Raw genomic sequence first — 27,288 nt, 5'->3', positions numbered from 1 at the left:
GGATAATTAATGTCCTTGGACAAAGGCAAGATATAATATAAATGCATAATACTTGTTCTGGTTTTTGGAAGGTGTGAAAAAAGCTCCCAATTTATCTTGTATTTTGCACCTTTATGCCTCCAAAAAAAAGCCATTTTCTTCCCTGTGTTGTTTTCTTACTGTGTTACTGACCAAGCCCCCCTCCAATTTTATTTCAACATGAATATTAATTCAAGTATCATTTATATTGCGAACAAAATGAGAAAAATATCTCAAGGCTGTTACAACTCCCAGTCTTTTTGGCAGAACCTTCTAGCTCTTAGAATAATCACACTCATTATTTATAAATTAACTGGACTGGGGCTTTACAAAATAAACACAGAAGTACAGTCCTTGCATAGAAGGATTTCCAGTGGATAGGTTGCTCTATCTTTTCTTCCAGCTGGATGAGTACCTACAAGACAAAATGATCAACTGGTGATAAGACAGTACTAGCTCTTTTCACTTTCCATATGTTTTCTCAGTTCTTTCTATTGCATTTAGTTTTCTCCATGTCCAGAATCACATGTATTTACATTGCCCACAAGCTAAATGAATGCCCCAAAATCACCGAGCTTAGTGTAGAAGAAATCAAGTCACGTATTCCTTCAATTGGTTCATCACCAACATCATTAGCAGCTCACACGAATCAGAGTAGCTGAGGTTGGAAACACCTCTGGAGACCATCCAGTCCAACCCTCTGCTCAAGCAGCATGAGCTGCAGCAGGTTGCTCAGGTCTCAGTCCAATTGCTTTTTGGAGCATCTCTCTCCAACGATGGAGACTCCACAGCTTCTCCAGGCTACCCATTCCAGTGTTTGATCCCACTCACAGAAGTGTTTTTTTTTTTCCTTATGCTCTGACAGAATAATTGACCTGATTATAACACTCATCCTAAGGCAGCCCAGGAGGCTGTTGACTTTTTTCCCCCAGCAGGAGCACATTGCTGGCTCATGTTCGGCTTGGTGTCCACCAGGAAGCCCACGTATTTTCTGCAAAGCTACTTTCCAGACAGTCTCAGTGAGGTCTGCAAACTCGCTGAGGGTGTACCACTGTGTCACATCATTCAGGCCAATAATAAAGATGCTAATCCATACTGGCTCAAAGTCAATTTCACAGTCTCTGATGATTACAGAAAAGAAAGCACCAGGCAGTGTGAGCAGGTTAACGATTGGACAGAGCAGAACATTAAGTTTAATGAATTCTGAGCATTTAACTTAAATGGACAAGACAGTAGCTCTTTTCTGCTGCAAGACTCACACGTTCTGCCTGAATATCACTTGAGAGAAATTTTCCATTAACTTAGACAACAAGCTTGCAACCTCCAAGACATTGGCAGTTTGCACCTTACCATATATCCTCTGAACCTTGTTCATACATATTTCATGCTAACGGCTGCATCTGACTTGTTTATTCCAACCCCACACAGTACTTCATGTTTACTTGGCAGGTCTGGGATTCCAAACCCAATCTCCCAGATGCTGACCCTTGAACATCAGTGCTATGAAGAACATAGGCAGTTCTTCACATGGATTCACCTTGGCTGTCTGCATAAAGTTTCCTTATAGGTTGCTGAAAAGCTTCTCATCAGATCTCTGATTATCTTTGAATGTTTTGGATGTGCAAGCATCACCTAGCATACAGACAAGCTTTCTCCTGCTGTTGTAGCCATACTATCTCATGAAAATACCACCCACATTGCAATCCTACCTGCTCATCTGCATTTTAGCTTCTTGCTCAGATCTTTCCACAGAGTTGCTCAGACATCTGACATATCCTGGGGATTAAATTATATGTACTATGTTGCTTCAAGCCATTTAAACTGTAGGTCTTTGCTTAACAGGTTCATTTTGGATGGGAGGGATTAGAGGGTGATCACACGCAGCTCTGCTGGCAGATTGACATGATGATCAGCAGCTGGGAGGGGGGCAGAGCCCTCACCCCCAGCACAGCTTAGCCAGTCAGGATGGGTGTCCGTAGCAGAAATTGCACAGTATGCTCTCTTTGCTGTTTTTATGGCATGTTTCATAACAGATGGATTAGAGACAGCCTTATTTGTGTATAGTTTCTAGCATTTGTATACAAATACAGTTCCTTGTACAAAGAAAACTACTCCCAAAACACTTGTATGAAAAACAAATTTTAAAAAATGGTACAACTAGCAGAGAACACAAACATGACTGCACTGGCAGCCGGATGGGATGCAAAGTACTGCTCTGCACTGTTTTTGCAGTGCTCAGCTGGTTCTGCTTGTTTAGATGGTAAAGAGCCCAGAAAGGTGCAAAGCCCTGGTCAGGCTGTGCAGGATGCTGAACGCGGCCTGGGGAGGCTGTGTCCCTGTTAGACAATAAATCCGTGTTGGCCAAACTGTTCCTGTGCAATTGCTTGTGTGATCAAAAAGAGGCGTAACTCAAGTGAGACTCAAACTTCATGAGCTATTATTTGCACTTTAATTGTCTGTGTATTGCAGACTGCAAAAGCCAAATCTTTATAAAGCCAGTATGCCATTAGATGCTGTTCATCTTTTCCATCATTACTGGCCATCTGAAAAAACACAAAGTCAAAATGAGCACTATGGTTTTTTCTTCTAGTATCGTCAAAAGAGCAGATGAGGTTTGATTCTTGGTATTAGGTCCCTCTCTCGCCAGGGCACTAAGATTTTGGAAGGCCTAACTTAGCTGGCTACAATTAATGGATAAACCTCAGCAGTAAAGAAATCCCCGCACATCTTTTATGGTAAGATACAGCTGCAGATCTGAATTGCTCTTAGGCTTCCCAGAATAAAACAAAGCACTATCTTCTCTCTAGTCTGAAGAAATATTGAAGGTGTACAGGAGAAATAGAAAACTAAAGCCACCTATTCAGTGTCTGTCATCTGCATTACTGAAGCAGAGTTTTTCCTCTGATACTGGGGAGATGATGGACAAAAGCTGATGGTAGATGCAACACTCCATGTGCTTTCGCCCAAGTCAGTCACAGACCAGGGGGAGCAGGTGGATTCCCAGGGGTGTTGGGACAACAAGGAATGAATTCCCTTGCTCTGCCTCCTCTGCAAGGCTGGTGGCAGCAGGTCCTAGTGAGAGAGCCTGAAAGCTGGATTGCAGTACCTACCACCCATGCTCAGGCTGGGAACCACAAACTCCCTGCTTCCCTAGCTGGGTGTTGAGCCTCAGAATCTGCTGCAAGCTGCTCTGAATTATTTTTACCAGAGTTGTGCTAGTTGATTGCTAGTGCAAAGGACAGCTCTTTTGTTTTACTTTCTTTAATTGGCAACACGAGTGTGCCTAAGAATATCTTCATTGCTTGGAAACAGAGCGACTTTGTGCCTGTCTGTCGTATCCTCCCAGCTTAGCTCTCCATGAGGCATTCCTGGCCCTTGGAGAGCGGCTGGAGGCTGTCTGCCTGCTCCTCCTCAGCACCATCAGGTCTGGGCCGTGGGGTCCCCCTGCAGTGCCCCCCTGCAGAGCCTCCTCCTGCCCTGGGGGTGAAGCATGCAGGCATGAGGCATTACGGGTAGAGGTGAGGTGAAATAACATAGCAGAGCATTCGGCTTGCTGCTGTCTGGAACTTCAGGTGTTTTTTACCCCTCTGTAGCAGAAGCAGCTGCATCTCAAGCTCCAATTGCACCAGGCATCAGGAGAAGGAAGGAAGAGGCCGCAGAGTGGCTGATGGCATCTGCCCAGTGCAGGCCCGTTTTGCAGAGACATCTTTCAGAATAACAGTTTTGATTTGGCACGGCACTGCAGGATTAAAACACTTCTGAAGCCCACAGCAACCATCCTGACTCACCCGTTGTCTTGGGTTGCACACTGACATTTGTGACTCAAGCTTTCCCTGTGAGGCAGGGGTTTTCACACACTACTTGAAGTGTGGTACAGCAGTTTCATCTGGCAACGTAGGGGAGAAGAGGCGGATTTCATACACAAGCTGGGAAAAAAAGAAGAAAGGAGGAGGTTGGAGTCAGCTGAAATGTTAACGTGACAGTTCTCCTTCTGTTCCCTGTTTGGGGGAGGCCTGGCTGCAGCCTGCAGAGGACAACACCACGCTCAGACCGGCTTCGCTGCCGCCACCTTATCTCCTGGCCAGGGGGCTCAGCACCTCAACACCCCCGGATGGGAGCTCCGGGGAGCTCTGCAGGTGTCGGCACCCCTGCTGCCCCCATGACAGATCACACAGAACCACTGGCAAAACCCACGCACAAGCTCTCTGTGTGGAACACCTGAACCCAGGTGGAGCCAAAGTCTGCCATCAGCGCTCAGTTCAGAAAGAAATGTGTGGCTACTTTCCTATGGGCTGCTAAAGCTGGATGGCATGCAAACATTTTCTTGTCCTGAGGACAGTAATTTCCTCTATCCACTCTGTGTTGTGTGTGGCTCCAATGCCTGGACAAAAAGCTTCCTGGTTTGAAAACGGTATGAGCATTGCCAAGGAAGTAGTAAGGCATTCCAGATAATTATGCTTTAGTAGAGCTTAATCAAAGAAGCCATGGAATGTGCTAGCATCAGAGGCATCCTTCAGATATATCGATTTCCTCTACGAAAGCCACATCTGTGTACTGTAGCATGTTGAGAAACAGAAAGGGGGGATTGTGAATCCTGGCTGGAAGATGGCTGGAATAGGCTTTATAAATCAATGCACAAATCTGCTGTTTTATTTCCCAGAAATAAGAACAGAATATCTTTTACTCTTCCACCTCCTAGGGTTGTTTGTTGTGTTGTTTTGTTATTGTTGTTTTTATTTATTTATTTTGCCTTCAGAAATACCTTTTTATTTGGAGCACATGTTTCTCCAGTTAGCAGCCAGACATACTTTATTTGATCAGGAGGTTGAACCATTTTATTCTCTAAAGTTGAAGTACTTCAGCAATCTGTTAATATTTCTCACAGCAGTAGCTCAGAGGGTAACCAGGACTGCTGGTGTAAATTAGTACGTTCTAGATTTCACATCTAATTCAAAGCTATAATTCAGGGGGATGGCTGTGTAGACCCTACAGCAAATTCCTCTTTTTCTGTCGAACCTTATTTACTCTATAGAATAGAAAATCATTAGCATTTACAGTGGGTTTGATGGTGTGTTTATGTGCATTTAACATATCTGTAACACGATAATCCTAAAACTAGCTCTGTTTGTGGGAAAAAGGGTTGATTAAAAACACCTCATCCCAAGCCTAATATATTTTACTAATGCCATGTGTGGCCTCTGTAAACAGCTGCTACAATAAATGATGTGCACGCACCGTTTCTTGTGTAAATTCATGGCTTTGGTTCAGATATGGAGCTACACTTTATATAAAGCTGTACTTTAGACAAACACACTGAACTTCACCACCCTCCCTTTGCCATTTTGCTTCCTCCAAACATGCATTCAAAGCTGCAGTGGAGCAAAAGTTCCCCTCAGCGGAGATCCCCGATTTCCTGGGACAAATTTTCACTTCGTAAAAACTCTGTGGTTGGTAAGCAGAAACACATTTGAAACTATTTGAAAAGTTGGGCCTTGCACTGCTGGGTAGGGAAAATATTAAAACTAAATCTCTTCTGCAGGTGTCTAAGCAGTTTCCCAGCTATCCAAGTTACCATCTGAACAGACAAACACACGCTCGGATTTCCACAACCTTGTTTTTCAAAGCATCTCTTTTCGTGTAACTGAGCAGCTTCTGGATGTTGCAAGCCCAGCTGTGTTTTCCACTGAATCAGTCTTAGAAACGGACTGATTGTCACCATAGCTGGCTAGCAAATAGGCTGAAATATCCACTTTCCATAAGGCAAGACAGACCAAAGCCAATATTTTAGTAAAAGAAAAGATTGATATTTAGGTATTTGGCATATTCATTAAGTAACTTGAAAGGTCACCCTCTTAAACATTTGCAAACAAAATGCAGTAAGAAAATTTAGCTACACTCTATATAGCATACCAATGAGAAGAAATTTAAACAATAGTAGACTTTCATTTAAAAAGAACAAACAGAAAGATTTGTGCTTCTCTTATCTCTAATCCTTACTTCTCCCTCCAGAGCTCTGGCACAATTAATTATTTCATATTAATCACAGTTTTTGCTGTTAACTTTTTTTTTTTTTTTTTCCCCTACAGTAGCTTTCCACAGCCCTGTGTCTGTGACAAAGGAAATAAAACACAAGTAGCACTAGCTCCTATAGCTTAGCAAGGACAGCACATTGACTGCTGAGGAAGATCAAGAGTTAATTTTCATTTTTCCAGCCTGCACATAGGGAGATCTATTTCTGTAATTGCAGGTGTAAATCTGCCCAGAAGGCTGATCTCTATTTGGCCAAAATAGCTGGAGTCAGTGCAAATCTCCTGCTATTTTTCAACTGTGGATTTTTTGATGCTATAGCTTAGGGGGATGTTTTTCTTATTTTTACATTTGATGGCTTATCAAATGCTAAAGAAATGTGAGATGTGTGTAATTGTTTTGTATGTACAATGGGAGAGGCTACAATGAAGTTATATAAAATTATGAATGGCAAATTAAGGGTGAATAGGGAAAAACTAATCTTTCACATAGAACAAGAACAAGGAACACAAAATTAAATTATCTAACAGCATTTTTAAAACAAACAAAAAAGAGTACATGTAATTACATTTTGGAACCCATTGCCATGGAATGTGTTGAAAAGCACAAAGTGTGAATGCGTTCAGAAAACAAGGGGCAAACTCCTGCTGAAAAGGCTGTCAATGGGTGCTAAATGCAACGGTGCAGGTGGAAGCTGGGTAAGAGCTGCTTCCTTCTGGTTCCCTCCTTTTGATGTTCCCTAATGACCATTCACCACATCAGGACTCTGAAACAGACCTTTGTTCAGGCCCTATACAGCCCTTCTAGCACACCACAATCAGCAGCCCCATGGCTCTACACCATCCCAGGTCGTGCAGTCCAAAGTTGCAGACGAGTTCCTGGAGCCATTTATAATTTCATCCAATGTGCACTTTGGTCTCTGCTGCCTGCTCAGAAGGAACAGAGATCACTTTAAAGGCAAAAGGCAGGTCCAAGCAAACCAGACCACGGTGCACAAGTTCACGAGCAGATTGCACTTGTGCTGTCCCCGGGGGAGCAGCGTGTAGGTAAAGCTGCGCGGCAGTGCGCTGTGCCTACAACGCGGCCACGCTGATCAGCCACCCAATGCCCCCCCGGGCTGCAGGCAGTTATATCGTGTACTTAAAGGCTTTTCATTGGCTGAATTCACTGCCAGCAGGAGTCTGCATGCAACTTGCTTACATTACCACTCCAGTGTGTATTTACGAACACACACCCTACCAAGAGGGTCACCTTTCACTGTCATAGCAAACCATGTCTTTCCCTGGATATCTGCTCATGCTTATAAATTTTGCCTTAACGTTTATTAACAATAAACAACCTCCTTTTGAGTTTAACTCCTCAGCATTAATATGATTCAATTTTGCCTCATTTCAGTTGGAGCTCAAGTACTTTGGCAAATAGAAGATGTTTCAGATCATAAAGGTTTTGATAGCCAGAGCACGTTTTTTTTTATTCCTGAGAAGTGATAGACCAACAGAGAATGTCAAAGGCAATAAAAGCTGTCCAATCTCATAGACTTTAACTTAGACATGTAACCCTATAGACAAGAGTGCATGTTAGCTCACTGCAGCCTTACCCTCTCCAGTCTTGACGTAAAGACATTCACTTTCAGTCCACATTACCAGCAATGGATAGGCACATCTTGAAATTTTTCATCAGAGAGCAAACTGGTGTCTGCAGAAGGCCAGACCTGGGAGATCGTTAGCTACAGCTTTCATTTCATTGTCATTTCGTGTAAATTAGTCTCACAAAGTCTCCATAAATGAGATAGAGGCAAGCGCAATTCAAGAAAAAGTTTATTTGGTAGTCAGCAGTTAGCTGTGAAATCCTCATGGCACCCTGTATTGGTCAAGGTGCTGCACAACAGTCCAAGAGAATGCCCTGAAGTTTTTTTTTTCCAGATATAATCTAGCACCTCGTGGGGCTCTTTAGCACTCTTTTGCTTATGCTATGTTTGTGGCCCATGTCTGTGCCTCCAAACCAGCCTCCCTGTTGCTCCTGCCCAACCACAGCACTGCTCAGTGCTTGGGAGAAAACATGAAACACATCTGGGCAGCAGCATATTCCCCACAGTTTGCTGCTCAGCTGTTTCATGGCAGGCCAGATAAGACCTGGGATAGAGGTTGAAGGTATCATCCAGTGTCCTTCCCAGCTCTGATAAGCCATTTCTCTATCAGAAGGTGATGACACATCTTCTACACTTCTGAAAGGCACATGGAGATGGGCAGATAAGCAGTGCTACTCCATAAAAATGTCTTAATTATTATTCTTCTCCTGTCCTGAAAATGTCACACAAATGTCACTTTTCAATATAATAGTTACTTCCATCCAGGTATTGGATCACCTCTGTTCTGCAAGGTGAATATAATAATGTTGCATCTCCTCGTTGCTGAGATTGTACCACTGCACTCAAAGTAAAAAGATGAGTAAAGAAATCAGGGTTGAGTCCTTTGTCTCTCCTAGATCATGTTTTTTGTTTCTTACATTTTACTTCTCTTGAGATGAAGTGATAGGCATATCTCTCGAATGAGCTAAACTGTCTTACATCCCCTTTTATGTCTTTCAGAAAGGCTGCTTGCTAAAGACATCCTGTTCTCACTGGACACTGGATGTTATGCCACTTGAACTCTTATTGATTGTGGTATTTAGAGAATGCTGTACTCTGTTGTCTTCCAATTGATGGTTAATATATGAGATGAGACAATGTTCCCTGTCAAAGCATACTTGGTTATATTGACCTTGTCAGTAGTATTTAAAGCAGAACAACAGATCCATTTTCACTGAGGAGACTCTAAAAGGCATCATTGTACTCCCCAAAAGCCATAATCTGTCCAGTACTGAGCTTTTCCACTAAATTAGTTAAATGCAGCGATCAAAAGCCAATTTTTAAACTCAAAAGTATGTTTGAGGCAAGCATTACATCAGTATTATTAGGACAGGTCTTTTCAAATGAGGACAACAAATAAAAACAACTGACCTGCAAAGATATGTTGCTCTTTGAAGACCTACACTTGTCCCTGAGACATCCGTGACTGAGGGCTTGCTGCTGCTCTAATGCCTGCTAATCCAAACGACCTGCAATGTGACCTGAGCCCCAGGATGCCTGAAGGTGTTTTTAAATGCCTAATTCCTGTTTACTTTCTTCAGTCCTATAAATTCGCAGAGGACTTGGTCAACTAACACTTTTGTGGCTATGGGTTTGGTCTGACTGCAATTACTGGAGACGCCGGACTCTCCGCACCCAGGAGCAGGAGCTGTTTCTCTGGTGATTGGAGACAATGCTCTAATCACTTGGACTCGTGTCCTGATTGTAGGACCAGTCAGCTGAGGAAGCCACATTGCACAACATATAAAGTTTTTAAGAAAAGAAAATACTATTGTACTTTTCTTCTTATTATTATTATTCAGTTGCTGTAAATATGTCTGCCTATAAATACATATTCAAAAAAATAATATATTCCCAGATAATGTACTGCAAATACCTACAACCAATTCCCTATGAATTTATAGAAATGACGGTATATTTTCCTCCATATCTTCACCTAAGTAAGTAATTTTAATGCTTACAGGTTGGATTTTTGAATAAGAATCATCTCCTACTGGCAGATGCTTGTTTTCATAGTGAACTTCAGTGAAAAGCTGGTCTGTAAGAAAGTCATTTGTCCGAAAAATTCTTTATCACATTTAAGTTTCAATTATGTGTTTTATTAAGCAAAATAAAAATACAGGAAGTAAGAGTGCCATCAATAACTTATGTATGTTTGAGGATGAAGATATCTGCTGTAATATTTTTTCAACAACGTTAATCTTAACTCCACCATTTTTGCGCGTTAGACACTGGAGCTTACAATCTTGACTGTGTTTTCATCTTACAATGCTTAAGACCACATCTCAGAAAGTGGGTACTTTATGTTTAACTTAAATTCTTCTTTTGTCCAGTAATTCTTAGAAATTGTATTTTGGTTCTTTCCAACAATAAGTTGTCATGAGGATTAAATAAATCATCTTGACAAGAAGTCTTCATACTTGTTCTGAGCTTCGTGTCCATGCCTGTAGCTACCTCAGTACAAAGCAGAGATGAGGTGCTACAAGTTGAGGCACACAAGCCAACCATGGCTGTAAGTTCTCATTACGATTCTAGTTCAAAGGCTCCTTTCAAATTTATCTAATCATGCCATGAAACAGCACCAAAATGGCAACACTGAGATTACTGCATTGTTTTAAGAAATAAGAGCAACCCGCCCCAACACAAAGAGGTACTTTGATGTATTTCTCCTCCCACCTGCAGTTCTCTCATCCTTTTCACTCTCTGAAGTGTTAAACACAGAGCTTTTTCTGTGGCTAAACATCTTAACTTTTGTTCACCATGCTCCTCTTGATTTCTAAGAGTTTAGGGTGCAGCTTGAATGAGAACCAGTCTTCATCAGATACAAAGAGCCATCTGAAGTAAATACAGTAAAGTACACTTGGTCTTTTTATGCTCTTTAATTACCCAGGGCTGGGTGTTATATTTTGCTCTTCTCCCCAGTGACTACCACAGCTTACTCAGCAGTTTGCAAGCACCCAGGGTGGGTGCACTTATGCCAGGAGGGTGGCACCTGCCCACCCTGCCCAGGCCCCACCCGGGGGACAAGTATAAAATCATCTAGCCATGCATCTCTCTAGCACAGCCCTGCTTCACAGAATTAAAAAGTGCTACTACGAACGGTATATGATGCAGAGTAAATTTCTACTTCAGCATCATGTACCTAAGGATACAGTTCCTGGTAACTCTTGCGTGTACAATGTCTGCCTGATTAAAGAGATTAGGAGTGTGTACAAGGGAGCATTACCCGTTCAGCCAGTTTAAAACATATTTTATTGCTTTGGGGGATAATCATACCATAACAGGGCTGTCGTGTTTCTTCCACCTCCCAGCAGCGTTGATGACAGACCCCTTGTCGAGAAGCACACTGCTCTGGGCAGCTGTGACCCCCGGGTGACAGCACCGCGTTTCCTGAAAGCTGGTCCCAGCACTTTTAATACCATCAGGCATGCAGGTACAAGAGGATATCAAAGCTGACAAATTTATTAGGTTTGTGCCTTGAAGAATGCAGCAGATATATCACCACCCTTACCACTTCAGCTGTTTGAGCTCCTGAATAAACCGTGAGTGATGCAGGGTACAGGAAGCACACCTTCTGTCGGGTGCAGGGCTGTGGCCACCCCATCTATGCCAGTGCACAGCTTTGAAGTACTTCACAAGCTTCCACAGGAGATGAAAACAGATCACTAACATGAGTTAAAAATAAATAAATAATAATAATAAAAAAATTTAAAAGGCCTCATTTTTTAACACCACCTGTGAAAAAGAAAAACACTAAATAATCTGTTAGATGGTCTCCAAGGGAATGTTTATGGAAATACAATCAGAACATAAGCCACATTTTGATATGAAGACACCTGAGTGTGTGAGACCACAGTGTGAAAAACAACATGTAATCACCAGCTTAGAAGTAGGTATTTATCAGTATAAATGCTGAGAAGATCCTGATTACAAGAGGGCATTTTTCTACTGATTTGAGGTCTCAAATACTTTTTTTTTTAAATGCCTTTAGTAGAGCCTGGACAAATTCAGACAAATTAGTACCAGAAGGCAGCATAAGGACATTTGCTGGGTATCCAACCGAAGTTAGCTAGAGGAATCCACACAGATTTATTTTCCACATGGAAATACCTGAATGCCCAGCAGTTCAGTCTACACCAAGGAAGCAGCAGTGACATATTAAGTTCCTGCTAATATCTTTGTTGTCTTTCTTGTTAGCCCTATGCAGAAAGATCTCCATGTTATGAAAGCTCATTCACTCCCTGGGAAATGAGGCGACAGAAAAGTGGCGCTGCATGGCCATGAACTACCCACGCGCCGGCTGCCAAACTCCTTTACCTGTCCTGCTGCTCCCAGGCTTGCCTCTGCCCTCAGAGCTCATCCAGCACCAACTGACTGGGCTCAGTGCTTGAATGACTTGATTGCACTCCGCTTGTTTAAGTTCTGTAAGAACTGTAAGTAATGCTAATCAAATAACAGTAGAAACATTTTTTTATATCATAACTGACTTTTTCAATAATCTCAAAGATGTTTTGTTTGTGGCTGAAATATCAGAAGAAAAAAAAAAAATCAAACAACTGCACTTTTCCCTGTTTTGATCTTTCTTGACCATAACATGTTCAAAAAGGTCAAGTACTTTACCAGTTTGGGGCAAATTAACCTGGTATGCTTCATGCAGTTGGCAAAGAGAAGCAGTATCACAGAAGAGTAACTCACGACTGAGAGCGACATGTTTCTGCAAATACCACACATGTGACCCTCTCAAGTTTTACATATATACCATAACAAGTTCTTCTCCTGGGAAATGTTCCCATGTTTATTTTACTCCTCCTAGTAACAAATTTAAATGTCTTTTTTTTTTTTTCTTTCCCCTGTATCTTATGTCTTTGCTTTTCTGTGTTTTGTAGAGCATCTTGTCACTGTGCTGTGCTATCACTGCAGCACTAATCTGTAAGTATAATCCCTCCTGCTTCACATGGGGTGCCAGCCTCAAAAACCAACAGATCGCTCAGAAAGGAACAGACATCAGAACAAGAGCTTGGGAAAAACTGAATTCCCACATGGCAGAGTAAGAAATCTTCTGTTTTGGAAAGGAAAAACCTATGTGCTGCCAAGCCCGTGTTCTTGGCGTCAGACAGTCCCCTCTTCCTCAGTGGCAATTTTAGCTGTGAAACACAGACCTGGAATCCCAGAGTGGGACGATGCAGAGAGAAGCTGGGCTTGGTAGAAGCTGATGAGAAACACGAACCACCCACATTTTGTTGTCACAGCTCCCACCTGCATTCACGTTACCTCTTCTGAAGAAGAAAGCTTTTTTTCCTGTAAATCTCCCAGACGGCCTCCAGGCTCTGCTCGAGATGGGACCACCACCACCACAGCTCGTCCCCTTAGCAGCTGTCCCTGGGATTGTCTCAGACCCTTTCCTGGTGGCCCAGACCCCTGCCGGGCCATGTCTCCAGTGCTGGGGTGGTGTAGCTCACACTGAAACAATTTATTTCCATAGATTCAGTGTCAGCTCTGAGAAAATACAGTTTAAATTATTGCAGGGTCTCAAAGCATAAACCTGATAAGTCACATCCAAGACCTATTTAAATAAACTTTTCTACTTAAGCAAGAGACTGGATGGAAACATTCTTTTCCAGGCACCTTAGTACCTAGGAGAATGACACGTGTGCTTCCTTGAAACAGCATGATGGGGAGCTGGAGATGTGCTGCTGGGCTGCGGCAATGCCACACTACACGGATCTAAACTCCCCTCTGACTCTGTGTGTCACCTCTTTGGAGGAGGCACCAGCTACCAGCTCCTGCAGAGGAATAGAGGACCAAGGATCAAGCTTCACTGGCATCCAGCCAGTTGGCTGAGAAAAAAAGAGAAAAAAAAATTCATTAACTGAAAAAAAAACCACCACCCAAACTGTCATGCTTCAGGGTCGCAAGTGCTTTCAATCACAATCACTTTCTGTCTCAGCAGGAAGAATGCTTTTCATTCAGAAAGGGACCTGTTTATCAGAGAGAACAACAGAGATAAATCAATAAATGTCTGGGTCTTTATTAACTCTGGGATCAAGCCCTTTGGCATTACCTGTGAAGCCACCAGCTACAGATCTCAGTGAGGGAAAGCATCCTACACATTAGTTAAAGTGACTTTTAGCATTCATTTCTGCTTAACTCTGGAACACAAGAAAATTCAAATGCCAAATCTGGGCTGAATTTCCATCATCCAGCCCCCAGTGTCACACAACTCCTCCTCCTGTTCAGGATGGGTAGTGGTAGAGACAAAAAGAAGTGATGTACAGGAACATGATTTAGTGACCTCTCAAATTATGTTATTGGTTATATACTGAGCAGCATTTTAAGGTTGTTTTTCTAAGGACATCGTCAAAAGCTCATGCTTTCAATCTAAAATGATCACAAAAAGTTTCTGAATTCCCAAGGACGTATGAGGAATGGGAAAACTAAAACCCACAGCTTTTGAACTAGTTCTACTTTTCACTTTCTTGAAGTGTGATAAGAAACAGCTCCTTGTTTCTGGTTCAGAGAAAAAATTGATTTTTAACTTTGGCAGCTTTCAGTGTGGTTGAGCTGCACAACACATGACACCACGCTGTGTAGTTACCATATGAAATGATGAATGAATATGAAGTGGAAGGAACAGCAAAAGTAATTTTCCCATGACCTTGAAATGGAAAGGAAGGTAAACTGGAAAGGTGTGCGTGGCACCAAGCTCAGGCGCAACCACAAACCTCTATTCGGGTCTGTCTGCAGACCAAAAAATCGCAGGATATATCTTTTATTAAGTGACAGATAGCTGTACTCTAGGCCTACAAAACACTCGTGTGTATAAGATTCATTTTTCTCAAGCTGAAATCCCCAGGACTTGTGTTGTTTTGCTCTCAGAAATGAAGTTTCTGCTGGTAGCCGTTACAGAAAGCAGAGAACATGCTTACCGTTAATATAAGCAAACAGTATATTGGAAGTACAAAGCAGCAAATATTAAGAATAACTTATTGGTACCTCAAAAGACCATGGAAAATTTTAAACATACTTCTGGGGAAAAGCGGTGGTGGTCTCTCAACAGAAGTAATGCTTTGGTTTAATAAATGAAATTTAATTTTGCAACAATCTCGATCCAGAGAGGCATGCGGACCTTGAATATTTACACAGTGCACTTTCATCCTTTTAACCTGCAAAATTGGATTCAAAATAAAGTTACAAATTCCCAGCCATGCTCTTGTGGAGATGCAGTATGTGCTACCACTTTCACAGTTGTTTTGCACCTCTGGACTTTCCAGTCCATAGGAAACCAGAAGGAAGCTGAAAAGAAAGCCTCCTGCAGCAGAGGTGTGGGGACATGGTGATCGGAGGGAGAAGCCCTTTACAAGCTGCTAAAAGATTTGTTTTTAAAATCAGGAGGGCATTCTGGTTGTAAAACTGGGAGGCATTCACAGAAGGTGATGTGCCTAATCACGCTGCCATCTTTTTGCAGAGGAAAGCTACCGCGCTGCAGATTGCACTTCTCCATGGCAATGGCTTCTGCAAGGCAGCAATCAAAAGATGGAGAAAAGTGCTGCATCACTCCGCCTTTTACAATCCCTCCATTATTTATTTACATCGTGACTAATTTCTCTGCTAGTAACAAAGTGATGAACAGTACCAGGGCAGAACTTCCCTGTTGCTTGAAATTGCTTCTCAGTCACCTGAAAAGAAAAATTCAAGAGAGAATGGCTTCTATTGCTCAATCCATCTTCAGATGAGAAACCCACCACCTAATCATTATTTATCTTACCTAGGCAAATGGCAACATCTATCTGTTTTTTTCCTGATACCGCAACAAAGGGATGCCTGGGCTCAGAGCCATTCATTGTGGGGAGGTTGCCTGTATTTAAGTAAAACGAGAAGACAAAGAAACAAGAAGACAAAAAGTCAGTAGCAGGGCAGCACTAACTGAATTTACAACACACAGAGCTAAACTCACTCTCCTGATAACCTTGATCAATCTTGTAAATTTGACCATTAAAAATATCATATTTGTTTAAAAAAAAAAAAAAAAAAATTATTTGGGACTCTGGCTATTCAGAACACAATATTTCCTGTTGTGAAATAACGTGAGGATTTTCTTATTTATTTATAACATGACACTTACCGCAAGCAGCTATTTTCTGAGGAGGAATCTAAACCAATCTCTTTCTTTTTAGATTTAGGGCAGACTCTAAATAGCCAAGGTGACTGAAGCCTTCATTACAGACAACGGTGCAGAGAGGATTGAATTTCCTGGTGGCCAGTGGGCAGACAGACACTGAGCCACTGAGCTCTGCAGCCCTCAGCTCGGCTGCTGTGCCCTGCAATGCCAGCACAAAGCACAGCTGGCACCAAAGCCGAGCAGTGTCTGCCTGGGCAGCAACGTGAGCTCCCTCCCTCCTCACCGGCCTCATTCACCCAAATCACCCAGCACCTCACTGCATGGTCACCGACATCAAGTGCACCCTTCAAACCCTCAAGCTGAAGCCTTTGGGACGGTGAGGCTTTGAACTAGCTCCCGATGCCCACCCAACAGCCAGCTCTGGTCTCCAGCAAAGGCTGCCCAGTGCCCGGGAGGTGCTGCAGGAGCCCTGTGAGCCGGGAGGGCAGCAGAGCTTTGCAGAGAGCACAACACCAACCAAGAGGTTGTGCTGGCTCAGGCACACCCTGAGCAACCTGCCAAAGCCAGGATCACACTGACCTTGTTTTAGGGTGGAAGAGACACACAAGCATGCATAAAGGTGCAAGCAACCAACAACCAACTGTTTGGCTAGTAAAAGTCACTCTCCCTAAATTTACCAGCTTTTTCTCCTATAGAAGTCCCTAGAACCCTTCCAAAGTGAAGTATGGTGATAAGTGCACCACAGAGGAGAAATCAAGGTTATAAATGAATTTGCTAAATGAATTATCTTTGTTTCATTCACATTCAAGAGCTATGGAAAACTTACTGGGATTCATGAGCAAATTACGGATTTGAAGTACTGTGAGCAGCTTTGCCATTATATCTGTGGTTGATTTTAATAGATGCAACTGTGTGAAAACTCTCCATACTGTCTTAGAAATTAGGAAGTGCAGCATTCAGTGCAGGGGAACAGCAGCAACAGCACACAGCATCTTCATAGTAACATCATTCCCGAGCAGAAAAGTATCAAAATTCCCAAAAGACAGAATGTGAAAGTCAGCCCCAAAATATGAGGTAATATTTGAATGGGAGTGAAGGAAGAGCTTACCCAGTGCCTTTAAAACAGAACAGTTCATACAATTAAATAAAAAGCTCAAAGCAGCACTGCAGGGCTCTCAGCACTTTGGAGATGCAGTTAAGTCCTGATCGCTTCCCTTTGTAGCTGTTCATCTCAGAGTTGGTGGAAAGCATGACTTTCATTCCCAGCTATTTCTCTTTTTCAGAGCTCATAAGCATGCTCTTTTATTAAAAGTTAAAAGCAGCACATAAATTAGGTGCTTTTTCTTATGAGAACGAGGCTGCTTTTAAAATGCTGGCATATGTTAAATTAGAAGGAAGTTAACTTCAGAAATCTTCCAGCAGTATGAAACAGTTGCCAGTAAGACAGGATGATTTATTCATGCTCTGCAACAAGCTTGCGCAACAGGGGAAGTTTTTCCTCTCCATTCTCTCTGCTCCACGCAATCTGCCTTGACACTCACCCAGCTGAAAGTCCATTAAGAGGTGCTTCATTATTTATACTGTAAATTGATTTAAGATTAAATTAATTATACATGCTCGGCCAAAAACTATTGCAGCATCCCATAAGCACCTCTTCTGGGCAGCGTTCCTGGGCTGCTGCACCCAGAGACGAGCAGAGCCACTGAACTCTGAGCCCCAGCCCCAGCCTGGGGAGGGCCCTGGCCGAGCACCCCCTGCCCCGAGGAGCCGGCAGGGGAGCAGCACCGAGGGGCTGGGGGCTGCTGTCACCAGGCAGGAAGGCAGCGGGTGCAGCCCCATCCCCTTGGGCAATAAAACCAGGCCGCAGGAGAGGGGCTGCAGAGCTGCAGGGATGAGCAGCAGCACAGCAAACACAGGGACACAAAATGGACAATGCTTCGTGTAAGAGAGAACCTTCTGAGAATGAAGAAAACCAGACATGTATTTGTAAATAAGCACTCTGAAATGCTGGATATCTTCATTGTAATGGTGTTTGGTGGTGGTGGTGGGTGTTGTTGTTGTTGTTTGTTTTCTTTTGAGTATAGAGAAGTAATTGCATTCAAAACTTTGTTCAATACTTGGCAGGATTTTGGACCATTAGCCACAACGAGTCATGTAACATCTGCAATTTTTGCTTTTAGGTTCAACATGTTTTTCCAAGTGGTTGTAGTCTGCTTTTTTTTTTTTTTTTTCTTTTTTTCTTTTTACTCTGAAACCATTATTTGCCACCAGCTGAGATTAGTAATGGTATTTTATCACATCACATGTACTCATCAGCCTAGGGGAATACTCCTCGAGTTGTTATTTTTTCACTTTTCTCTCATAAAATGCTTCATCAGTTCTCATAATGCAAAAAGTATATCGGAAGCCAGAATAGCAGTTAACACATTATCACACTTTTCATTCTTTAGGATGAAATCTAAGTATTGATTCCAGTTATTTTTTTGACAAAAGATTTGCTTGAACTCCCACTCAAGTCAAACGAAGGACCCCCAAAGGACACAGCCAGCCCAGGACTTAGCGAACAATTTCCTGCTAAATACTTAATAGGACTAATTAACTTTTTAAGGTCAAGACTTCTTCAATGGCAAATTAGATTTTTCAAGTTAATACTATTTTTCCACAGAAGGAGCTTCTGCAGAAAAATGTTTTCTTTATTGTAGGTTAGCAGCAGTGATCCCGGCGGGCTGCAGCTCACACTTCCAGCCTGGCCACAAGAACCCTGAAGCTGAGGGTTTCTGTCTGAACTGGAGGCTGAATGAGTAGCTCAGGATGTAGAGTAGAAATTTTACTATATAGTCTTTTTGCACACTATTCAAATTTTCTGTATCTGTGTCTCTTTGTGGGTCAGCACAAAGCTACGGCTGTAGTTAACTGCTGCAGACTGGATCACGCGTGTAGCAACAAGCCAAGCACTGAGATGAGCTTCATTTTCTTGCAGGTAGGTTAAATTGAACTTGATGAGGGCACATTAAGCAAGTACCTGTGTGAGTAACAGGGAGTTTTCAGATCAAGCCATGCATTTATAAGGCAGATGTTCGTTAGATGCTACGCTTCTGCAAGGGGAACACATGCAGTCCATCTGCTTGCATACCTTTCCCTTTCTTGCATGGAAATATATTCACCATCTACAGTGAAATCTTCCACACCACTAAGGCTAGGTTTGTTAGGGCCTTGCAAAACTGGTAATCCTAAAATAGTTGAAAAAAGCCAAACAGAAAGAGTGAGGTAGTAACTGAGAGCCGGCCCCGTAGCCTCATCAGTGGCATGCCGTGCGTAGGCTTTAGGAAAGCCACCAGCAAGCTGAAAAATGAGTTTGTTAAGATCTGCGTACAATAAACAGTCCATATGATGTATGATTTATAAGATGTTACAGCAGTCTTGAAAAGCCTTTTAATTTCCCTGCTGAAGCAGGGAAAGCTGTGCTATTTCAGGAATACAACGGGCCTATAGGCAGAAAAGCTCTCAGATAACAGCAAAGTGGCTGTCTGGCATATCTGCATTTTGTAACTGCAAGTATAAGCAGCTAAAAGGAATAGAGTGGTGCAGGCCAGTAAACAGCACAAGGGAGAATTTATATCCTGTATGGTAAAGTATAAGATGCACAAGAAAAAAAGACCTAGGAAGAAAGTAAATAAAAATATAGAAGAGAGGATCTGTCTAAAGCAACGATAGAGTTAACAGGCTCTGTATGAGCACTTGCACTGTTCTAGCTCCATGATTTTGTTAGAAAGAGGTTTCTGAAAAGTAATGAATGCTCAGGAAAGTTGAATGTCCTACACATACCCTGGCTCTATTTATATGTGAATTATAATTTCTTTAGTGATTATATCTGACAACCTGGTTGTTGAACAAGTTACCTGCCACATTTCCATATAAATACATTGCAGGAGTAATATTTTGCACAGTTGTGAGTGACCCTTACCTCTATATGACGTTCTGCTCAGGTGTGTTTGCATGCTTTATATCTCCAATCTTGGTTAGGGTAAGTGTATAAGCCACCACATCCTTTTAGAGTTTCCTTGTGGTTACAAAAGCAGATTTCTTCAGCTTTACTTCCTGCAGATCATTAATCAAGAACTTCAATTTCAACAGACACCCCAGTAAAATAAATGGATAAATAAATTCCTTCTATCAATGGAAAGTAATTCGTAACCATTTTTTGTTTGTATTCATAGTAATAGTAGAAGATGGAATTTGGCTTTCCCCAAGTTGTTGTTTGTTTGCTTGTTTTTCTAACATTATGAGTCAGGTATATCAATTTTCACATTGGAAATATAATACAAAATAACAGAAACAAAACAAAAAAATCTCTTTTCGGAGTTTTGGGGGCGGGATTTTAGTGACTATAAAAAAATCCCCATCTTTGAAAGGATAAAATTACATTTCATATTACTTTTCAATTTGGAGTATCTTCAAGTGACCAGCTTAATTTTTTCCATATTTTTCATACTCCACCAAAAAATTCCAAAATACTCAAACTCTGTTGTGCCACTAATCTAAACCTCAGCACTTTAATTAATTTTCCTTTGTATTTGTTTTCAGTTCTTTCAGTTGTCTACTATGCCCACTAAATAATAAAATTTTCTAGAGCCAGGAATATCACAGAATTTCTGTAGCACTCTAAACATTAGACCCATAATCTACACTGTCATACAATGTAAATAGCTTATTTCTGAATATTTCTGTTATAAATTACAATGAAAAGAGTTTTTCAATACTGAAAAGACAACTGAGCTGATTAAACACAAACTTCTGGAGAAGGACAAACACTACTTCTATCTTAAGGGATGCATTTAGAAATTACAACTCCCTTTGGCAGCTGCGAAGATACTGAAATCTATTATTCATCAATCAAGTTGTCATCACCTAGAAGATTAGACAGTGGCCCAAGAGACATAGCCAATATAAGTTTATAAATTTCTCAAGAATAAATAAATAACAAAAAGTCTAACTTATGGAGGATTTGGGCAGAGAAGGGGAGGGAAAGCACAGGAGGGAGTAAGTGACCTCATCACTGAAGACATACGAGGTACGGCGTATCTCAGTGAGCAAGATTTTATATGCAATTCCATAAAACAATTTTATAAATAAAGCTAAAAAAGCATAGTCTAAATAAGACTAACATAAAGTAGCTACAAATATATTGAAAACCACCAATCAAAGAGTGGTTATTAGTGTCCCCTGTGAAGCTGAGAGGACAGACGAAGCAGAGGCTCCTGAACAGGCTCAGATGCTGGAGTAGAGAAGATACTAATGTAATTTGTGGATGACAGCAAGCCGGGAGTGGTTGCAAGCACTTTGGAGGACAGGATCAGAATTCAAAACACTCTTGATGATTGTGGAAGTACTGTGAAATCAGTAAGATGAAAGGTAGCAAAGGCAGTTACAAAGAGTTATGCTTAGAAAGGAAGGATCAAATGCACAGAAAATGGAGAGCATCTGGCAAAGCAGCAGGGCTGCAGGAAAGCTCTTTTGACACCTGAATACGAAATAGCAGATAGCTAACATAGACTTACCTGCACGTGGGCTGCCCACTGAATAAAGACTGGGAGAGGGCTTTCAGACATCATCTGCTTTGTTAGGTCTGGAGATAAATCCCCAGCCGACTGTCATCCAGAAGAAGTACCTTTGTGACCAGGAATTTTGCATCACTGACTGTGCCCAAAGGTGTCTCCCCCATCTTCAGAACTATTTGCCATTTACAAGAGAAGGGGGGAACTGTGGGGAAATTGCAACCTGAGGGCACTTTAACTAAACCACTGTCTGTGAACTGGAGGTTCTCTTCCTCACACACCCTCCCATCTTTCACCCTGGTGGTCTCTTGGATGAGCCCACAGTGGCTACTGATGTCTACCTGGATTTGAGCAACACCAGGTGCCCTCGCTCAGCAGTGGGACAGAAGAAAAACAGGAAAAAAGACCATAACAGAAGGTGTATTTTTAGCTAATATGTAACAAAAGCATTTCAGTTTATTCACTCTGAGTGTCCTATTATCAAAATACCTATAGTCATCTCTCAGCCCTTAATACAGTTGAAATTATCTTACCTATCCTCTCCATTATTCTTGGTGACAAGTGAACAGTATAAATGCCTCACAGCTCGAGGATAAATATACTTCCCTTACAGATTAGGTTAGATGATATAGTGCAAACAAACATATCCATGAAAAGAAAATAGACATGCTAATCTATAAAGATTTAGATGAAGGAAGAAGCCATCAATCTGGCAGGAGTTATCAGTTTGTTTTTCTTCCTGTGTTACTACAGAGATTTCTTTTTAAGTTATCTATCCTGGCTATACAGGAAATTATGCATGAATTTCAGCTGGCACACAATTTTTCCTAAAAAAAAAAAAAAAAAAAAAAAAAAAAAAAAAAAAAAAAAAGTATTTACCAAAAATGCATCCATTTCTCAGGTGTGGGAGAATGCCCTGAAAAAGAGACAATCTCTTATTTGAAACTCCTCTCTTCCTGATTAGGAATGCTCTGACAATGTGTTTCACAATAAGAACAAAGGGTGAAGAGACAAAAATAGCATTACAACTCTGCTACCAAAACAAATAAAAGCATGGCTTGAGAAAAGCTGTGCCATATGTATTTACATACACTTGGGTCTGGATTTTCTTGTTGTTCATATGCTTCATTGCATTCTCTCTTTATTCTAGAAGACATTTGTTGTTTCCCCAGCCCACTCCACACCTTGTAGTTGGGCTGGTAGCATCACCAGGTATTGCTCTTTGCAGTACGTGCTACCTAGTGTACACAGGGCAAAATGAGATCCCACTGAGAAAGAGGGAAACCTGAAGAGCTTCTCAGCTCCTCCCTGTCTCACCTCAGCTCTGAGGCTGCCAGACACCAAGGAGTCTCAGCCTGGGTCACTGTCCACGACCTCAGGGTCTGGCACCCCTCACATGCATGGGACCCCAGAGGCACCAAGGGAAAAGGCTTCCCCACCACCTCACTGAATGCTGGATTGAGCTCATGATGGACAGATCAGAGGAAAACAGTACTTGTCTTAAATTGCCTTAAAAGCTATAAAAAAACTATTATCTGGGCAACGCCTACCACCTTCCATCCTATTCAAAATTTAAACCCCTAACATTTCACCAGGCTGAAAATGAGGGAAAATTATTATACTTGTGCAAAGACAGTCAATATGGGTGGTGGCGGTGCTGGCTATTTCAGTATTCCACCTGAAGGACCCCAAAACATGGACTAAGTCTGACTGTCCTCTGAGCACAACGTGGCAGCAGATGAATGCTGATCACTGCCTGGGAAAAGGTGCTAAAGGCAAGGTTTGACTAGCATGGAACTGCAGGGAAGTTTAAGGAGAGGAGATCCAATTTCCAAACTAGAATTTGGCAAAACAATGGCTTTCATGGCTTCCAAAAAAGTGGAGTCATACTCCAGTCCACAAAAAATGCAACAGGTTATTACAGCTTGTCCACACTCTTTGAATAACCCAAGCGTTGTATCAGCAAATCTCCAGCAGAAAAATATTGTTGCTCCTCACTCATATTAACTCTATAAATTCATGCAGCTCTGCAGGACCACCCTGGAGTCATCCACCACTAACCAATAAACTAAGCAAATTCAAAACAAAAGGTCTTCACCACTGACAATGACTTATCTGGAAAGAAGCCAGTGTTAAATTCAGCTTGAGCTTACCATTTGGGTAATAGAAAAACACAGGAAACATTAACTGGGAATCTCACATAGCCATTGGTTGAAAAATAAATAAATAAATAAATAAATAAATAAAAAGAAGATTCATTCTATTTATTGCATTATTCTGCTTTGAAACTGCCTTTCCTTGGATATGTTAAGTAAGTGATAATTCACAACATGTTTTCTTTAATGAATGAGATAGAAATGCCTTCAATTTCCACATAAATTAGAAGCATTTATATTCTAAACAACTGAGTAGTTATTTGCTAAATTATAATGATGCAGCTCCAGTCCAACTGATGTCAATAGGATTACTCATGTGAGTGATTACTTGTCAATGTGATTAAGGGGTCACTCTCTAATAGCAAATGAGACACCGTTTGCAGAATATTGCTATAAAAGTCCCTGCTTTAAAAATTATGGCCAGTTTTTCACCACTGTTTTCCACATTCATGTAGGGAAATCTCCCACCACAGGACATTCCCCATGCAGCACCAGAGAGCCCTTCAAAGCGCACTCCCCAGGTCTCTCAGAGATTTGTGGATCCAGCTCCAAGCACCTCTGTGCCAAGATTCATTACATGTCCCTTTGGGAAAGGAAGGAGTCTATTGGTCACGGTGTGTACAAAAACAACCACACCTCTATTCAAGTGGGAGTTAACAGGCTTTCTTAACTGGCTAAACATTTATACGGTTACCTGTTTCGTACCTGCACACCTCACCACACACTAGACATACACAACAATAAATGCTGTCATAATGACTACATCTGTCCACAGACGTGATCTCCTTCTTCATCCTTCTCAGAAATGCTGCAGCTGTGCACAGAAAACCGCAGCAACAGGTTAGGACAGATAGTGATAATACATTATCTGAAACTTTTGACTGCAGGATTAATTACATAGATCTTATTTTGGCCGGGACATGTGTAATTCATAGGAAATCAGATTGCATGGCCACATTTTATGTCTCCTCTACAGATGGAGCCCGTGGCATTCCAGGCACCCTGGTGCCATCCAGGGGTATTTGTTCAGCATTGACTCACAGGAGAAAGTGCCATCTCCAGTCAAAAACAACTCCCCCCAGCATCATGAAATTCATATGAAATCTCTCATCCAAGTACTGGCCAACCTCCAACCAGCTTAGCGTGCAAGATCAAAGACTGAAGTGCAATAGCCATAGGCAACAGAAAGTACAAAAATTTATACACATCAATTCAGCGAATACTAATTCTACCAAAACAAAAAAGTTAAAAAATAGGAAAACAACACCTGCATCTCTATAAGTATTCTAAGGTAACCCCTAAATTGTGTGGCTATGACAGAATAGACATGGGTGTTGATTTACAGGATTCTTCACCTCCCTAAGTGTACAGACAGATATTTTTAACATGGAGTACCACCATGCCTGTGCTTTCCACAATTAGATGTACAGTTTTACCTCCCAGAAATTTCAGTATCCTTTCCTTTGTGATATCCTCATGGAGAGCTTCTGGAGACTTCACTGAGGACAAATGGGTGAGGCCAAAAAAATCAGCATGTGATCCAGACCTCCTGGCAATGATTTATATGTAGAATAATTCAGATACTGACAAGTTCCTTTAGCCCTCAAAGTAGTGTATCTGCTATTGCTTAGACCAGGCAATGACACTCCCTCTAATTCTCATGCTTCTAAAGGCTTTATACAAGTTAGTGAATGCAAAAGAGCTGATTTAAACATTTTCACATATTCTTTACACAATAGTAATCATAATGTTCAGCAATAAATACAAGAATCTCTTATGAGAGAATGCCTCAATATTCTCCAGGAGCAGTAACATGAAAAAAAATAGCAGGGATAACATGGAGGGATAAGGGGAAGGCATTGGAGCAAAAATGCTTTCTGTTGCAGAATAGATGGCCATAGTTTCAAATACTAACAAATTTTTTAAGAGCTAATGACTAAAGCCTCAAGTCCAAGCCACTCATACAAACCAATACACAGGCAAGGCTTACAAGGACGACTCTCATAATACTGACAGAGTCAGTTCTTCCTTCGTAAACCACACCAAGAAATACATTCCCAGATAAGCTATTTCTCTGTCTCTGTGACAACCGAGATGGCACCGTGGGTCGGAGCAGAAGAGCTTTGCAGCAGAACCCTCCCACGCAGCGCCCGCAGCAGCCCACAAAGCCCCGTGGTGACACGGGACTGCCTGGGAAGGAGTCCAATATGGACATTGGGGGAAATGGTGGGTTTGTGCAACTCCTCCACCATGAAACCCTTGCTTATTATGAGAGCTGTAACAACCAATACTAATTCCTCTTCACCATTTAAAGAACTACAATTGTTCATTTTCTCCACTGAGAATGCGTTGACAACTGGGATCTACGTTTTTCCGTTATCCCACTGCACAGAAAACTTGGCCAAGAACAACATGCATTGGACTACCACTTAGGAAACACACTGGAAAGCACAGCCCCTGGCTTGCAAACAGACACAAAAAGGGATGTTCACCTGGAGACGACCAGGATTTGGTGCTTTGACTAGACAGTATTGACATTAGCAGAACATATTAAACTGACAGCTTGTAGAAGATATCAGATTGCCTCACTTAGTTCTTTCACCTTCATTAAAAACAAACAAACCCACCACCAACAAACCAACCAAATAAACAAAAAGTACCTTTCAACGTGAAGAAATGTAATAAGAGGCATAAATCTTCTGGACAAATCTTCACATGTTTAAGTATATATTTGACAAAACAGTGATCAAATTAGATCTGTCAATTTCCTCTGCATTTCTCTGCTGGTCTTTGGGGGACCAGCAACAAGTAGATGTCATGAAAGACAAGCACTACTAGTACTAGTGCACAACGTACATCCAGGACATGAGGGCAGATACTGCAGAGATACAGAAAATGTTACTAGTGGAAGTTAGATAGCTGTTGCCCACACATAAAGCAAAAGAGGCATAGAGAAAACAACAAATAACAAGAACTCATTATTCAAGCACAAGCAGTTCAGAGTCATACTAAGCAAAAGCTGTGGCATGTAGTCTCCCAGGCTAAGGAAGCCATCTCAGGAAGAAAACTACAAAGGAGCAGTCCTCTGTAGAAGAATTAAAAAATAATTGTTATACTACATATTTCAGCATGGTAAAGGTGTTTTGGTGGCACCTTGGACTTTAGAAATTATTTTCCACATTGGACACTTAGAGATAGTCCCAGTCAGCTCCAGGATTCAATTTACAAATGTTATTAGGATGTTTGTGTATCATTAAGGACCACTTGACTGTAGATCTACCCTAATAGAGAATAAGCTGAGTGGAGCAGTAAGCAACCTGTTCAAAAGTTTATAGCCAGATGAATCAGCAAGGAGAATAGTGAAGTGATGGTCAATTTCCCCACACTTTTAAAGAGCTGTGAATAGTATCCTGGTAGCAAGCAAGCGGACTCGTTCCTCCAGCAGGTCCCTTTCATCCCGTGATTCAGCACTCACCTCGATTATGCCCACAGTGGGGCTGGCTTTGATGGTCTCCAGCTCCCACCCACTGCAGGAGATGGATATATTTCGTTGCTTTCAACTCCTGACCTGTGCTCAGCTTCTGACGGTGAGGCTCCCGCTGCAGACTTTGCATCCCCGTGTAAAGCAGGTCCCACTTTTTGCCAAAGGAGCGCTCTCAACTCATGACTTCAGGAAGTGTGTTTGAAGTCTCCTGCAGCCTTTTTGTCAATACCACTCTCATCACCACCAAGTCAAGTTAATAAGCTCAGTTCATCAGCCTTGTCCCTTTGACTACTTCTTTCCTG

At 41.8% G+C, this 27,288-nt stretch overlaps 3 long non-coding RNA genes across 10 annotated transcripts in view; all 3 read right to left on the bottom strand.

Annotated features, from left to right (window-relative positions):
* Positions 1-209: 209 nt before the first annotated feature.
* Positions 210-1,801, bottom strand: LOC311444481. Its single transcript, XR_014697898.1, has 2 exons — positions 1,728-1,801; positions 210-433 (listed from the first exon to the last, which is right to left on the bottom strand). It is a non-coding gene; the product is annotated as an uncharacterized lncRNA (long non-coding RNA).
* An 11,830-nt stretch (positions 1,802-13,631) lies between these two features.
* Positions 13,632-21,676, bottom strand: LOC311444550. Its single transcript, XR_014697947.1, has 4 exons — positions 21,350-21,676; positions 19,756-19,889; positions 15,438-15,527; positions 13,632-15,348 (listed from the first exon to the last, which is right to left on the bottom strand). It is a non-coding gene; the product is annotated as an uncharacterized lncRNA (long non-coding RNA).
* A 3,162-nt stretch (positions 21,677-24,838) lies between these two features.
* The window catches only part of LOC311444547, a 72,225-nt gene continuing 69,775 nt past the window's right edge, over positions 24,839-27,288 (bottom strand). For all 8 annotated transcript variants that reach the window (XR_014697938.1, XR_014697939.1, XR_014697940.1 and 5 more), the window contains one exon: positions 24,839-27,285. This is a non-coding gene — a long non-coding RNA (uncharacterized lncRNA). The remainder of the gene's footprint in view (positions 27,286-27,288) is intronic.

Source organism: Aythya ferina (assembly GCF_964211825.1).
Source record: "Aythya ferina genome assembly, chromosome: 14".
Lineage (NCBI taxonomy): Eukaryota > Metazoa > Chordata > Aves > Anseriformes > Anatidae > Aythya > Aythya ferina.
Note: the sequence above shows the minus strand (reverse complement) of the source record. Positions and strands in the feature narration are given on the sequence as shown.